This window comes from Caretta caretta, chromosome 6 (genome assembly GCF_965140235.1).
Source record: "Caretta caretta isolate rCarCar2 chromosome 6, rCarCar1.hap1, whole genome shotgun sequence".
Lineage (NCBI taxonomy): Eukaryota > Metazoa > Chordata > Testudines > Cheloniidae > Caretta > Caretta caretta.
Window position 1 is genome coordinate 2,807,422 of NC_134211.1, and position 14,865 is coordinate 2,822,286.

The window sequence follows — 14,865 nt, forward strand, 5'->3', positions numbered from 1 at the left end:
CCTCCGTGGGCCGATCTCCTGTGATCCTCCTGCGCCTTCCTCCGAGGTACAGTTTAAATACACCTCGCACCTGCCGCCCCAGGTCGTCCCGCCTGCATGCACCTTGCCAGAATTACACAATGAGGCGTGCGTGTGCAAATGGGTTACTCATTGCCACTTCATTAGGGCTTTCTCTGCCCCACAGGCTTGTGACTCCTCCTTGCTGAGCTGCGCTAGAATCACAAACACAGGGGCCTTCTGCCCCTTCCTTGAGGCTTTTCTAATGGATCTAGAAACTGTGTCCATTTCTTGCCATTAGAAATTCAGATCTTGGCTACCCTAGAAGACTCTATGGATGACTGGGGATCCGGGAGGATTTTGAGATGAAGACAGTCAGGAATTGAGGCTGGATTAACCCAGAAGGGGAAGGAGTTCTTATTCAGACAGTGTAAAACTCTTCTATCTGTTTTGGGGCATCTCTATTTAACTCAAATGTCCAGTAAACTCAGGGGATAAAATATCTCTGTGTTAAAGACTTAGATTTTATTGCGACACCTTGACACTTTTTAAAACACACAATTAACTCCAATTCACAATGCAAACTCAGGATCAGTTCTTTCTGAGTTTAATATTCAGCTTTTATTTAGACTGGGTGATTTTTCCCCCTCCACACACATTTGACTCAAAGAAAACTTGGGAGAAAACACTTGGGAGAAAAATCTCTCTAGGTTAATTTTAACTGATATTTGTTGAAATCTCTCTGGGTTAAAGATTCACATTTCATTCAGCCTATCTGATTCCTTTTTTGAAACGTCACCGTGCTTTGTGAAAGATTCCACTTTATTAATCATGTTCATTATTAATAATGAAATCACGATGTTGATTAGAATCATAGAATATCAGAGTTGGAAGGGAGCTCTGGAGGTCATCTAGTCCAACCCCCTGCCCATTACTATTATTATATAGTTGTAGGGTAGAGTTTAGGAACCTACCAAGATAGGGGTTCCCCCATTGTGCCAGGCGCTGCATAGACCAAGAGAGGGGATCCCATTTTGCCAGGCACTGCATCAAGTGAGATTGGGAACCCCATTCTGCTGGGTGCTGCCCAAACCTTACTGAGATTGGGATTCTCGTTGTCCCTGGGGCTGTACAGATGCAGAGCTGTACATAGTCTTTGCCCCAGGAAGCTCATAGTCTAAGCATGGATTTGTTGTTTGCTTTGTATGTCTCCAATCTCCATTTAACTCAAACACTTACTACACATCGGGGAGAAGAGATGTCCTTGTGAAAGGTTCCACATTCCTCAGTCTCTCTGGGGCAGGAATCGTTTTGCTGTTCGGGGTTTATACAGTATCTAGCACAATGGGGTGCCGGCCTGTGTTTGGGGTGCCCAGGCACTACCATAATAAAGCCAACAAATAAAAAAAGGTCCCCCAAACCAGTGAAGACCACAGGCATGTGTTTAAGGTTAAAGAAGCAGAGTTGAATGGCTATAGAGAGATATTCAGGCTTTCATTCTGCATCGTGTGTGAGCCCTACAGATTGGCAGAGGCCCCATGCACATTGTTAACCAATGAGTAAGGACTGAAGAAGGCAGTTCAAGGCAAAACTTGTTCATGGGCTGTATATTTCTTTCATTTCACCTGGGTCTGTGTGCGTGTGTGTGCGTATACATGCGCAGCTGGGGGGCATGGAAAGCTGTCAATAGAGCTGAACCAGCCAATCATTTACCTGCCAAGACACTGTAATGAGCCAGCTCAGCATGAGTGAGGGCCAGCGGGTGAGGGGAGAGCGACGCATTTCCGAGTCGCGCCTCGGTTTCCCTGGAAAGTGCACCCACCCATGATGTGGGGAGGGGGCACGGCGAGGCCCGAGAATGCAGGATTTCTGACTAACAGCTTGGGGATTGCACGTGGAGCGCTGAGGGGCAAATTCCACAACCGCCGAGGCCAAGAACAGAACCGTTTGTTGGGGTCGCTGAGATCAGCCGACATCAGTGGGGTCACTCCAGATTTGCCCCGGGGAAACACACACAATGTGGGCCCTGATCTCTGTAGGAGCCAGCTCCCAGCCCTCATAGCTCACAGTCTAAATAGATAAGACAGACCCAGAGTGGGGAGAGGAAACTGAGGCACAGAGTGATTCAGTGACTTGCCCACGGTCACACAGGGAGCTGGGAGGTGAACCCAGGAGTCCTGGAATCCCTCCCCAAGCCTTAAACACAACAGCACTCCCTTGCTGTCCAACACTCAGCCTGGCTGATGTGTCTTTGAGGCCAGTGTGGAATAATTGGATTCCACAGGTTCTCAGACTTCCTTTCACAAATTAATTCTCTAGCCCTTACAGCTGTTAGGATGTAGATATTCAGGCCTGTCTGTAAAGGCCTATACATTAAGAATTTAGGTATATGTTTATCATTTAGCTATGCTTTAAGAGGTATAAAACAAAGAACCAAAATCACTGTCTGCTGGTGTAAGGGCCTTCTCTCACTGTGACAATCTGAGGCCCTGTTCTTAAGCTAATGTTTTTCTATTTTTTAAGTTTTTTTTGTTGAAGATTTGCAACTTTTAGGCCTGAAATAGACTCCAACGAGAAACTGCAGAACTGGAATTAATTTGCAAACTGGACACCACTAAATGAGGCTTGAATAAAGACTGGGAGTGGCTGGGTCATTACACAAACTGAAAACTATTTCCCTGTGCTAATTTTCCCCTACTGTTACTCACACCTTCTTGTCAACTGTTGGAAATGGGCCACCCTGATTATCACTACAAAAGTTTTTTTTCTCCTGCTGATAATAGCCCACCTTAATTGATTACTCTTGTTAGAATTGGTATGGCAACCCCCATTTTTTCATGTTCTCTGTAGATATATATATATATATATATCTATATATATCTTCCTACTGTATTTTCCACTGCATGCATCTGATGAAGTCGGTTTAGCCCACGAATACATATGCCCAAATACATTCGTTAGTCTCTAAGATGCCACAAGGATTCCTTGTTCTTTTTGCTGATACAGACGAACATGGCTACCCCTCTGAAACCTGTCCTCATTTCTGTATGTTTTATCTTTATGGCCCCTACTTTTCTATTGTTAATCTGTCTGGTTCTCTAATTGTTTCTGTCTGCTGTATAATTAATTTTGCTAGGCGTAAGTTAATTAGGGTAGTGGGATATAACTGATTAGAGAATTATGTTACAATATGTTAGGATTGGTTAGATAGATTTCAATAAAATGATTGGTTAAGGTATAGCTGAGAATATTATTATATAAATTAGGGGCAAACAGGAAGTAAGTTGGGATTTGAAAATAAGGAAAAAGGAACTTGAATTTAAGCTTGCTGGAAGTTCACCCCAATAAACGTCGAACTGTTTGCACCTTTGGACTTCGGGTATTGTTGCTCTCTGTTCATGTGAGAAGGACCAGGGAAGTGGGAGGGGTTTGCAGCCCCCAACAGCTGGTGCTGCTGACCCTGGGCACCCCCCCAGCACTGCACCCCGCCCCGTGCCCCGCCAGTGGGCCCCCCTCCCAAGATTTAATCACAGGTATTTTTAGTATAAGTCATGGACAGGTCACGGGTTGTGAATTTTTGTTTCTTGCCTGTGACCTGTCCATGACTTTTGTGAAAAATACCCGTGACTAAATCGTAGACTTAATTATCACTGTTCTTTGGCTAGTCATGTCAGAGGGGGTGTGAATGGAGCTGCTGTGGGAGAGGCAGTGGGAGGATTCGCCCCTACAGTTAAACTGGCGTTAACTCTGCAGCCCAATGAGGATGCTTGAATTCGATATTGTTATTAGCTATTTGTATTAGGGTACTGCTAAGATTGGGACCCCATTGTGCCGGGCACTGCACAGACCCCGACTGAGATCAGGACCCGCTTTGTGCCAGGCCTTTCACAGACCCCCAGCTGAGATTGGGGGCCCATCGTGCCGGGCCTGAACAGACCCCAGAGATCAGGGCACGAGCTCACTTGCTCTGCCCCCCTGTATAGCCCGGGGCAGAGAATTCCCCCGGCTCCCCCAACTCTGGGACCAGGAATGGGTGTTTGGCTGCTCCACCAAGACAGCCACACTGGAGGGGCCATCCAGGGGACCCCACCCTGCCTGGAGGGAGAGGGGAGGGTTCAGCCCATGGGGGAGCAGGCCGACAGTGGCCAGAGGAGGGAAGGGAGGTGAAGGGAGGACAGGGAGGGGCAAGACAAAGGAGCCAACCAAGCCTGCTCCTAGCATTGGACTCCCTTCCCCCTCCCCCTGGGTTACCCTCTTGGGGGGTGAGCTGTGCTGCAGGGGGCTCAGTAGGGGGCGCTGTCTGTTTCCAGTCAGTGCTGATCCCAATGCCCCAGGGCAGCACTAGGGGGCGCTGTGCTGCGGCGAGCAGGCGGGTGGCTCAGTACGGGGTGCTCTCCCCTGGACATCAGTGCTGGTCCCGGGGTGGAGCTACGGGGTTCTGTGCTCATAGACGTTAAGGCCTGAAGGGACCATCATGATCATCTAGTCTGACCTCCTGCACATTGCGGGGCACAGACCCACCCACGCCTGTAACAGACCCCGAACCTCTGGCTGAGTTACTGGAATCCTCAGATCATGATTTAAAGACTTCAAGTTACAGAGAACCCACCATTTAAACTAGTTAAAACCTGCAAATGACCTGGACCCCAAGCTGCAGGGGAAGGCAACCCCCCCACCCCCGGTCTCTGCCAATCTGACCTGGGGGAAAATTCCTTCCTGACCCCAAATATGATGATCAGTTTAACCCTGAGCATGTGGGCAAGACCCACCAGCCACACACCTGGGAAAGAATTCAGTATGACCTGTTGTAGTCTCCCCTTTAACCAGCTCCTTGTCTACCATTCAATTCTCAAATTAATCCCCATCTTCTCCAATTTAACTAATAATTTCCCATGTGGAACTATAAGAAATGCCTTACTGACAGCCAGGTAGGTTAGGTCTACCACATTTCCTTTGTCTAAGATATCAGTTATCATCTCAAAGAAAGAGATAAGGTGGGTCTGGCATCACCTGCCTTTTGTAAAACCATGTTGTATTTTATCCCAATTACCATTTACATTTATCTCATTAATTACTCTCTTTCAAAATTTGTTCCATGACCTTGCATGCAATTGAGGTCAAACTAATGGGCCTCTAATTTCCTGGATCACTTTTTTTCCCTTTGTTAAAAATCGGTACTAATACATTAGCAATCCCCCAGTCATAGGGGACAACCTCTCAGTTTACAGATTCATTGAAAATCCTTGCTATTGACTTGCAATTTCATGTGCCAGTTCCTTTAATATTCTTGGCTTCAGATTATCTGGGGGGCCCCGATTTAGTCCCATTAAACTATTTCCTTGCTGAACCATCCCCTCTTCCATTCCTTGTAGACTTTCTGCTTTCTTGTAATAACCTGTTTGAGAAGCTGTCTCATCCAGTTTGGTCTGCAACCCTTCCCTAGGAATTTTTCCCATTGCTTGGGATGCAGGTTTCAGAGAGCTTCTGCAACTTCGATTTAAATTCCAAGCCTCCTCCACATTCAGATCCTTGAGTTCTTTGGTCCAGTCCATTTCCCTAACTAATTCCCTTTATTTTGTTAATGTTTGCCCTTTGGAAATCAAGTTGTAGATGTATTTTATCCTTCTATTTAGGCTACACTGAATTAGCTCATGATCACTCAAACCAAGGTTGTCCCCTACAATCAGATCTTCAGGAACAGTATCCCTGATAATGTCACAGCAAACCTGGTGGCTGAACTTTGTGACTTTGTCCTCACCCATAACTATTTCACATTTGGGACAATGTATACCTTCAGATCAGCAGCACTGCTATGGGTACCCGCATGGCCCCACAGTACGCCAACATTTTTATGGCTGACTTAGAACAACGCTTCCTCAGCTCTCGTCCCCTAATGCCCCTACTCTACTTGCGCTACATTGATGACATCTTCATCATCTGGACCCATGGAAAAGAAGCCCTTGAGGAATTCCACCATGATTTCAACAATTTCCATCCCACCATCAGCCTCAGCCTGGACCAGTCCGCACAAGAGATCCACTTCCTGGACACTATGGTGCTAATAAACGAAGGTCACATAAACACCACCCTATACCGGAAACCTACTGACCGCTATTCCTACCTACATGCCTCTAGCCTTCACCCTGACCACACCACACGATCCATCGTCTACAGCCAAGCTCTGCGATACAACCGCATTTGCTCCAACCCCTCAGACAGAGACAAACACCTTCAAGATCTCTATCAAGTGCTCTTACAACTACAGTACCCACCTGCTGAAGTGAAGAAACAGGATTGACAGAGCCAGAAGAGTATCCAGAAGTCACCTACTACAGGACAGGCCCAACAAAGAAAATAACAGAACGCCACTCGCCGTCACCTTCAGCCCCCAACTAAAACCTCTCCAACGCATCATCAAGGATCTACAACCTATCCTGAAGGATGACCCATCACTCTCACAGACCTTGGGAGACAGGCCAGTCCTTGCTTACAGGCAGCCCCCCAACCTGAAGCGAATACTCACCAGCAACCACACACCACACAACAGAACCACTAACCCAGGAACCTATCCTTGCAACAAAGCCCGTTACCAACTGTGCCCACATATCTATTCAGGGGACACCATCAAAGGGCCTAATCACATCAGCCACACTATCAGAGGCTCGTTCACCTGCACATCCACCAATGTGATATATGCCATCATGTGCCAGCAATGCCCTTCTGCCATGTACATTGGTCAAACCGGACAGTCTCTACGTAAAAGAATAAATGGACACAAATCAGACATCAAGAATTAAAGCATTCAAAAACCAGTCGGAGAACACTTCAATCTCTCTGGTCACTCGATTACAGACCTAAAAGTGGCAATTCTTCAACAAAAAAACTTCAAAAACAGACTCCAAGAGACTGCTGAGTTGGAATTAATTTGCAAACTGGATACAATTAACTTAGACTTGAATAAAAGCTGGGAGTGGATGGGTCATTGCACAAAGTAAAACTATTTCCCCGTGTTTATTCCCCCCCGCCCCGCCCCACTGTTCCTCAGACATTCTTGTCAACTGCTGGAAATGGTCCACCTTGATTATCACTACAAAAGGTCCCCACCCCCACTCTCCTGCTGGTAATAGCTCACCTTACCTGGTCACTCTCCTTACAGTGTGTATGGTAACACCCATTGTTTCATGTTCTCTGTGTATATAAATCTCCCCACTGTATTTTCCACTGAATGCATCCGATGACGTGAGCTGGAGCTCACGAAGGCTTATGCTCAAATAAATTTGTTAGTCTCTAAGGTGCCACAAGTCCTCCTTTTCTTTTTAAAGAAAACTTAGTTTGATAGTATCCTGTCAGACAAGAAATCACTTATCAATGGTTGTGGCTGTGAAACCCTCATTTCTGTATTGTTTTATCTTTATGGCCCCCACTTTTCTATTGTTAATCTGTCTGGTTCTCTAATTGTTTCTGTCTGATGTATAATTAATTTCGCTAGGGGAGAGTTAATTAGGGTAGTGGATATAATTAGCTAGAGAATTATGTTACAATATGTTAGGATTGGTTAGTTAAATTTCTGTAAAATGATTGGATAAGGTATCGCTGAGGATATTACTATATAAACTGGGGTCAAACAGGAAGTGGGGGAAAGGGAAATTAGAATCATGTTTGCTAAGGGGGTGGGGAACAGGAACAGGGAATAGGGAACAGGGACACAGGCAAGGCTCTGCGGCGTCAGAGATGGGAAGGGATCACAGGGGAACAGACTCTATCGGTGTATAGAGATAAGCCCGACTGGTGTAAGGGCTTCAGAATATGTTTGCTTGGAAACTAACCCCACTAAACATCGCATTGTCTGTGCTTCGGACTTCTGGTCTTTTGCTGCTTGCTGTCTGCGTGACAAGAACCAGAGAAGTGGGAGGGTTGAGGGAACATCTTCTCTGAGTTTCCTCACTCCTCACCAAAACCAAATCTCAAATGGCATCCCCTCTTGTTAGCTCAGCGACTATTTGGTGAAGAAATCTATCATCTATCACATCCAGGATTGCCTGGGCCCTACTGTTATTAGTAGCACTTGTCCTCCAATCTATATCTGGGAAGTTAAAGTCTCCCAAAATCACACAACTCCCAGGAGTGTTTATTTTATGGAAAACATCAAAGAGGTCTCTATCCATATTCAAATCAGATCCTGGGGGTCTGTAGCAGACCCCAGCACTAACCCAGGGGAGACTCTGGTAGCTTTGTTCCTCAAAGTGATTTGGACCCACACAGACTCTGTTTTATCCATTCTCTGACTTCTCATTTCTTTACAGTCTATATCGTTAATCTACAATGTTACTCCACCACCTTGGCCTTTATTTCTGTCTTTCCTGAACAGCACGTGCCCTTCAATACCCGCACGCTGGTCATGTTTACGAGTCTATCGTGGTTCTCTTATCCCTACAATATCTGGTTTCACTTCCTGCACCAGTAGTTTTTGCTCCTCCAGTTTGTAACCCAGGCTCCCTGCACTGGTGTACAGACATCGTAACTGGGTCCAGTCATTCTACTGCCAGTATCACTTACGTGACGGTCATGCCGTTGCTATCTTTCCTCTTCATGTCCATTCTCTCCTTCCTTCTGCTGTTCCTTTCTCCACGGCTGCAGCCTTTCTTACGTGATTTTCCGCCTTCTCAGTGTTAAAATCAGGGAGCGGTGTAGGTGCTCAGTAAAGGGTGCTCTCCCCTGGCAGTCAGGGCTCGCCCTGATGCCCTAGGGGGCGCTGTGCTGCAGGGAGTGTGTGTGTGTGTGGGGCTCAGTAGGGGACGCTCTCCCCTGGCAGTCAGGGCTGGCCCCATTGCCCCCGTGCGGGGCTAAGGGGCGCTGTGTTGCAGTGGATGAGTTGAGTGTGGTTTTTGGGGAGTTACAAACAATCTGAAGTTGTTTCTCTGCAAATCCCTTGCTCAGCCCCGGGGACCAAGGCCCATTGGCCTTTGAAATGGTCCTCCAGAGACAGGAGCGACTCATCGCCCTCCTTCTAACAACCCCCGACCCCGTCTTGGATGAAGTGGCCTCGCTGGGGATAGTCACCGAGGAGGAGGAGGAGGCCTTGGAGACGCTTTTAGAGTCCAGGGAGAGGATCCGAAGGCGGCTGATAAAGATCCAGAGGAAGGGGGAGCGCGGCTGTGAGCAGTTCCTGGAGTGTCTGCAGAGCCTCTTCCCAGAGTTTCCATCAGATTTACAGTCCCCGGCACGCCGTGAGTTGGGGCTTTCTGAGTCATTTTAGTTTTAGCAGGTGTAACGATGCTGCCTTTGGCGGGACACAACTGAGAGTATCAATTCAGGACAAATTGCTTAGAGGAGGGCAGTCACAGCCCAAGGCTAGGTGTCATTTATTATTAAGGCACACCAAGCCATCCAAACAGAGAGGCTTTGGTTTCACCCCACTGGCTAACCATAAGTCATACAAGCCATTTCCTTAGACACTCCAGTTTCCCAGTATCCCCACCAGTGTCCCTCTTTATGGGGATGACTGGTTATGGACACCAGTGCCCCAGTAAAAGAGAAACGGTGTTCCCGATCCCAAAGGACCAAGCCCCAGACTCAGGTCAAATGATAACTTAGATCTTACCCAAAATGCACACTTCTAGCCAATTCTTATTAACTGAACTAAAATTTATAAAAAAAGAGAGAGTTGGTTAAAAGATCAATATACGTACAGACTTGAGGTCTATTTCTTGAGGTCCAGATACAGAGCAGAGATGGTGAGTTTGTAGTGTCCAAAAGTTCTTTTAGAAATAGTCCATAGGTTATAGTCCAATGTCCATATTCAGGGTGATTCCAGTCAGTGACTCAATTCTTGTGGCTTAGGGTTTCCCCTTCTTGAAACCCAAAGCAGATCTGAGATGAAGAAGGATCGTGTCCCAGGGTCTTAATACATTTCCAGCAGACTTTCGGCCTGAGAAAACAATAGGCTTAACTTTTCTTCTGCAAAACATCATGGCAATTAGCACAGGGTAATTTATCCATTAAACAGTTCAGATAGAGGTTACCCCAACCTTCAAAGAGACATAGACAATAACACTGTTTCACTCTTTGAATCAAACCCATAGTAATAGACAAGACTTGTTTGCTTACATCACAAGCCCTGAGCAAACAGCTCCCCTTCTCTCTCTAACAATGCAGGCTTGCATTTCCAAGCTCTATTCATTTACACATCCTCCTAACAAGTCTTTAAAGTTCGGCCATGAGTCATGTCAGTCTGTGAGTTAATTAACTCTTTCTGGCCCTGTCTCACCTTTCAAGGAGATATGATATCGCACTCATAACATCACCGCAGGATTGCGTAAAAGAGACATAACCTGTAGCCAGGAGATATTGCCATGTGGCTGGGTATTGGTGACGGGTTGGACCAATGGCTAGAGCAGAGGGGGCTGGGCGTCAGGACTTCTGGGTTCTAATTTGGCCTTTTCTTTTGTCTCTGTGAGGTCTTGAGGAGACCATGTCACCAGGATAATCACAGTGACTTCTCTCGCTTTTTAAACAGCATGTCTGTAACATTCCTTGAAACCTGAGGATTTAGCACCAAATCCCACCCCCCCCAAATTTTTTTGTCACAGTCCCATGCCTCCGCCTCCCCCACACCCCGCAAAGTAACACCTTCACAATCCTTACACCACAGGATTTCTTTGTCTATTTTTAGTGTTTTCCGTCACTACTGAGCTAACTAAAATGCAGGGCAGCAGCCCGCAGCCTCAGGAAAGTGGCTGAGGGCTGAACAGAGCCACATCCTCGTTCTCTCTCACCCAAGGAAGTGTCTGGAATTGCAACAAATTCTGTCAGGTGATGAGGAGGGGGTCTATTTGTTCTCCTTTTGCAGGGTACGTAACTCAGAGGAATGATGCAGAGAATCCAGAAGGTGGCATGTTCGCTGAGAAGATAGGAGCAGAAAATCCACAATTTGCTGTAACCTCAGGGAAGAATGCGCTAGAGAATCCAGGAGGTGCCACATCCCTAGAGAAGAATGATCTAGAGAATTATGAAACCGCTCTACCGCATGAGGAGAATGACCTAGGGAATCCAGAGACAGTCACCCATCCTCAGGAGATATTGATTCACGGAACTCAGAAGATGCCACGTCCTCAGAGAAGAATGATCCAGAGAAGCCAGAAGAACGTGAGAAGCCATAAGCCATGTTGTCCTCAAGGAAGGGAACAGTGATACAAAATTCTGCCACATCGCCACTGAAGAATGGACCAGAAAATCCAGGAATGGCTTTACCTGCAAAGAATGATCCAGAGATTCCAGGAGGTGCCAGATCCTTAGAGAAAGATGCAGCTGCGGTGTCCTCAGAGAAAGCAGATTTCAAAAGTACAGGATGGGTCTCTAGACTTGCCCTGCGGGGCAATGCTTAAGAAGTACAGTATTTATGGTTGTCCTGCAGTGAGCACAGGATCTGAGGCAGGTTCTCCTCGGGGCTGGATGGAGAGGGACAGAGAGAAAATTGTGCTTGATTTCAGATGCAGGAAGGGTCTAGTTCCTGTGTATTTGGACCCCTTGCAAGAACAGAACACGCTTGTGGCTGCATGGACCGAAATGGAAATGATTGCTCTGAATGTTTGGAGCGGGGGAAGTGCTCCTGCTAATCCATGTAGCTCCATGGAGCCAGGTCAACTCAACCACAAACCCCACTTCACACCTTGAGCTCAATTTCAGCAGCTCCAGCTACAAGCTCGGTTCCTCCTCTATCATTTCAGCAGGAGCTAAGGTAGGACTCCAGGTAGTCTGGAGTTCTCGACGGGGTTCATGAGACAAAGTCTATGGTCTAGATTGGTAGGCTACTATCTTCCATTGATATGAGCCTAAGAGACTTTCACTTGTATTCCTTTCTAGGGTCTGGAAATATCCCCAGGCATGGAGAAAGACAGATGGCTGCAGTAAAAGAGAAAGTTGAGGTAAGGTCTATCCTCAGAGCCCACTGACATCTCATGGACAACTTGGGTAGCTATTCTCTTTATCAATGAGGATGGAAGGGAAGGAATATGCTCGAGTGAGATAGAGCAGGGCAGGGGAGGAGGGGACAGCTGAGAGCCAGGACTCCTGGGTTCTCTCCCTAGCTCTGGAAGGGGAGTGGGGTCTTGTATGTTAGTTAGAGGAGTGGAGGGTGGGGGGGACTGAGAATCTTGGCTTCTGGGTTCTACTCCTGTCTCTGGTTGGCAGATGGGTTTTCAAAAGAACAAGCTTGGGAGCCAAGATCAGAGGGATTCTCTGGGAAGGATTTGGGCCTAGTTTGGTTTGGTTCTGCACAGGGTTAGAGGTTTGATCTGTAGTGAATGGAATGGAATCTGTTGTGCATGTCCTGGTCTCCCATCACCCTGGTGTCTGGGCTGCAGACACAACCCCCATTCCATGGCTCTGCCTTTGTTCATGCTCCATCTGTCAGTCCTGCACCCTCACCCCTCCTAACGTGGGACTCTGGGAGATAGACACTGAGGACACAGGGACACTGGGAAGGACTAGGGCTTCTGAGGAGGCTTCTCTTTTGGATCCTTAGATGGAGCGACTCCAGACTCTGATGTCTCCACCCCGGAGAGCAGAGCCGAGACACCAGGAGCTGCCGCCTTGGTGGAGGGGAGTGGACCAGAAGCTCCAGAGACCTCTCCCAACAAAGTTCATGCAGGCAGAATCCAGACAACATCCCCAATGGCCCCTCTCCTAACTCAGGCCCCCTGCCCCGGTGGGGAAACAGGAGCTGGGTCTCCATGGCCCATTCCATCCTTGGCCACAGGCTGACTTGGCTGATGAGGAAGTCAGCCAGGGCCTTCCACATTCCCCTGGTTCTTCCATCCAGCGCCTCCATCTCCGTACACCTGCCACGCCCGAGCTCCTGCCAGTCCGCTCTGTACTGTCCACCCGTGAAGCACGTGGAAGATGACAGGACTGTTTTACGAACACTTTAAGTATTAGCTGCCCCAGACCTGCTTCCTGGCCAGCCCTGCTCCACCCCTTGGCTGCTCCACTCCAGCCCTACGCCCTGCGTGTGAACTCCTGGCTCTGAACTCCTGGCTCTGACCCCTGGCTGGCCTCCCCACTACTCCTCCTCTTCTGCTCTCTGGCTCTGCTTCGACCGCAAGTCCGGACTCCTGCTCTGATCACGAGGTTGCACCACCTACACCTCGGTGTGGGACACCCAGCCCCAGAAGTGGGGAGTGGGGTCTGGATAAGGGAAGCATTAGCTGAGACAGAGGGGTGTGAATGGTTGGGTGGGTTAGATCCCTTTACTTCTTAGGCTATGGGCCCCTCCATTGAGATTAATCGAGCCGGCGTTTGGAAAAGGCTGGTGTTGGTCACATACTGGCCTTAGCACCCGGAGCTGAGTCTCGCAAAGCTCAGGCCCAGTTCAAGACCCAGAGAAATCACAGCTGGGGTCTGTAGCTATTTCCCTGGTCTGTGAGTGGGAGCGTGGGGACATCGCACCCCAGGGAGTTGAAGGCTGGAGGCCTAAATCTTGGAAACAGAGACTGAGAGGAGGCCCAGGTGCAGCTGGCCCTGAGCTGTGATGCCATCCCAGGTGGTGATGCCTTCATGTCTGTCTGCAGGGAGAAGAGGAGACATGAAGACCATCCTCCCCAAGCTGAGAATTGGGAACTTCAGAAACAGGAAGCTCAGGCTGAGGGATCTCCTGGAAATCAGCCCACATAGCCTGGAGGACTGGACTTCTTAGGCCTGGGGAGATTTGCCTTGGCACTTCCTGAGAAAGCTCATGTAATAAAACCCCAAAATAGGAACATCTGTTTCCACCCACCCCAGTTTTTGAAAATGAAAACCAATAAAAGGTGTGATGGAGGGGGCGGCTTGGGGCACAGGATCAAGGGCAGGGTTATTTATCGACTGACATCGATGGGGTCAGGGCTGGATTCTGATCTTGGTGACCCCACTGTAAATCAGTCAGGCTCTTTTTGTCCTTTTGAAATCTAGCTACATGTTGTAAGTTCTTTCTATCTGATCCCATAAATCCCATCTATCTATCTATCTATCTATCCCCATACACCACCACCCCTCTCTAATCTACCCCTTTGCATACAGAAGTTCCCAGTGTTCAGGGCTGGGGCAGACCCTTGCTCAGGGTGTGCGTGTGTGATGCTTCCTCCCCATTATGTGTCCCCTGCAGCCGGGGCTCCTGATCCGAACACCCTGCCCTGGGGCATTGGTACCTTTTGCATTCTGGACCGCCTTCCGTCCAAACCAGGCCCCTACCTTCCTGCCCACATCTTCCTGAAACTTTGTAACTCATTTGTATGTATCTATGGTTACCTGCTTTAACTTTGTAGCTAACTCTCTTATTTAATAAATCTTGAGACAGTTTATTATAGGATTGGCTAAAAGTGTTGTCTGTGGTGTGAGATGTACGGTGCAATTGACCTGGGGTAGGTGATGGGTCCTTTAGGACGGGAGTAACCTGAATTTTGCTGTGATCTTTGGTGTAAGGGCCCATCTGTCACAAAGGCAAGCTCACCTGGGTGACCAGATAGATCGGGGTGCCCGAGGGACTGTCTGGGACTCCATGTTAAGGCTGTTAAAGAGCCTGACGAGTTCACACTTGATACTGGGTCGGTGAAATCTAAGTCTAGGACTCGTCACCATTTGGGGGTTTGTGCCCTGATACTCACCAGTCTGCCCTGAGGTTGGTACTCTTTGAGCCACTGTAGGACAGTTTGACAGGGACATGGGGCCTTTCCCCTCTAGGGGGTGCCAGCTACAGGCCAGGGGACTGGCTGGCTCAGGGGGGCAGGCAGGGAATGGGGCTCACCATTGCTAGGAGATTCCTGTTTCTCTTCCTTTAACCCTCCGGCCTGATCTCTGCTCGGGGAAAAGGTGTGTGAGTGACCCGTTTGACAA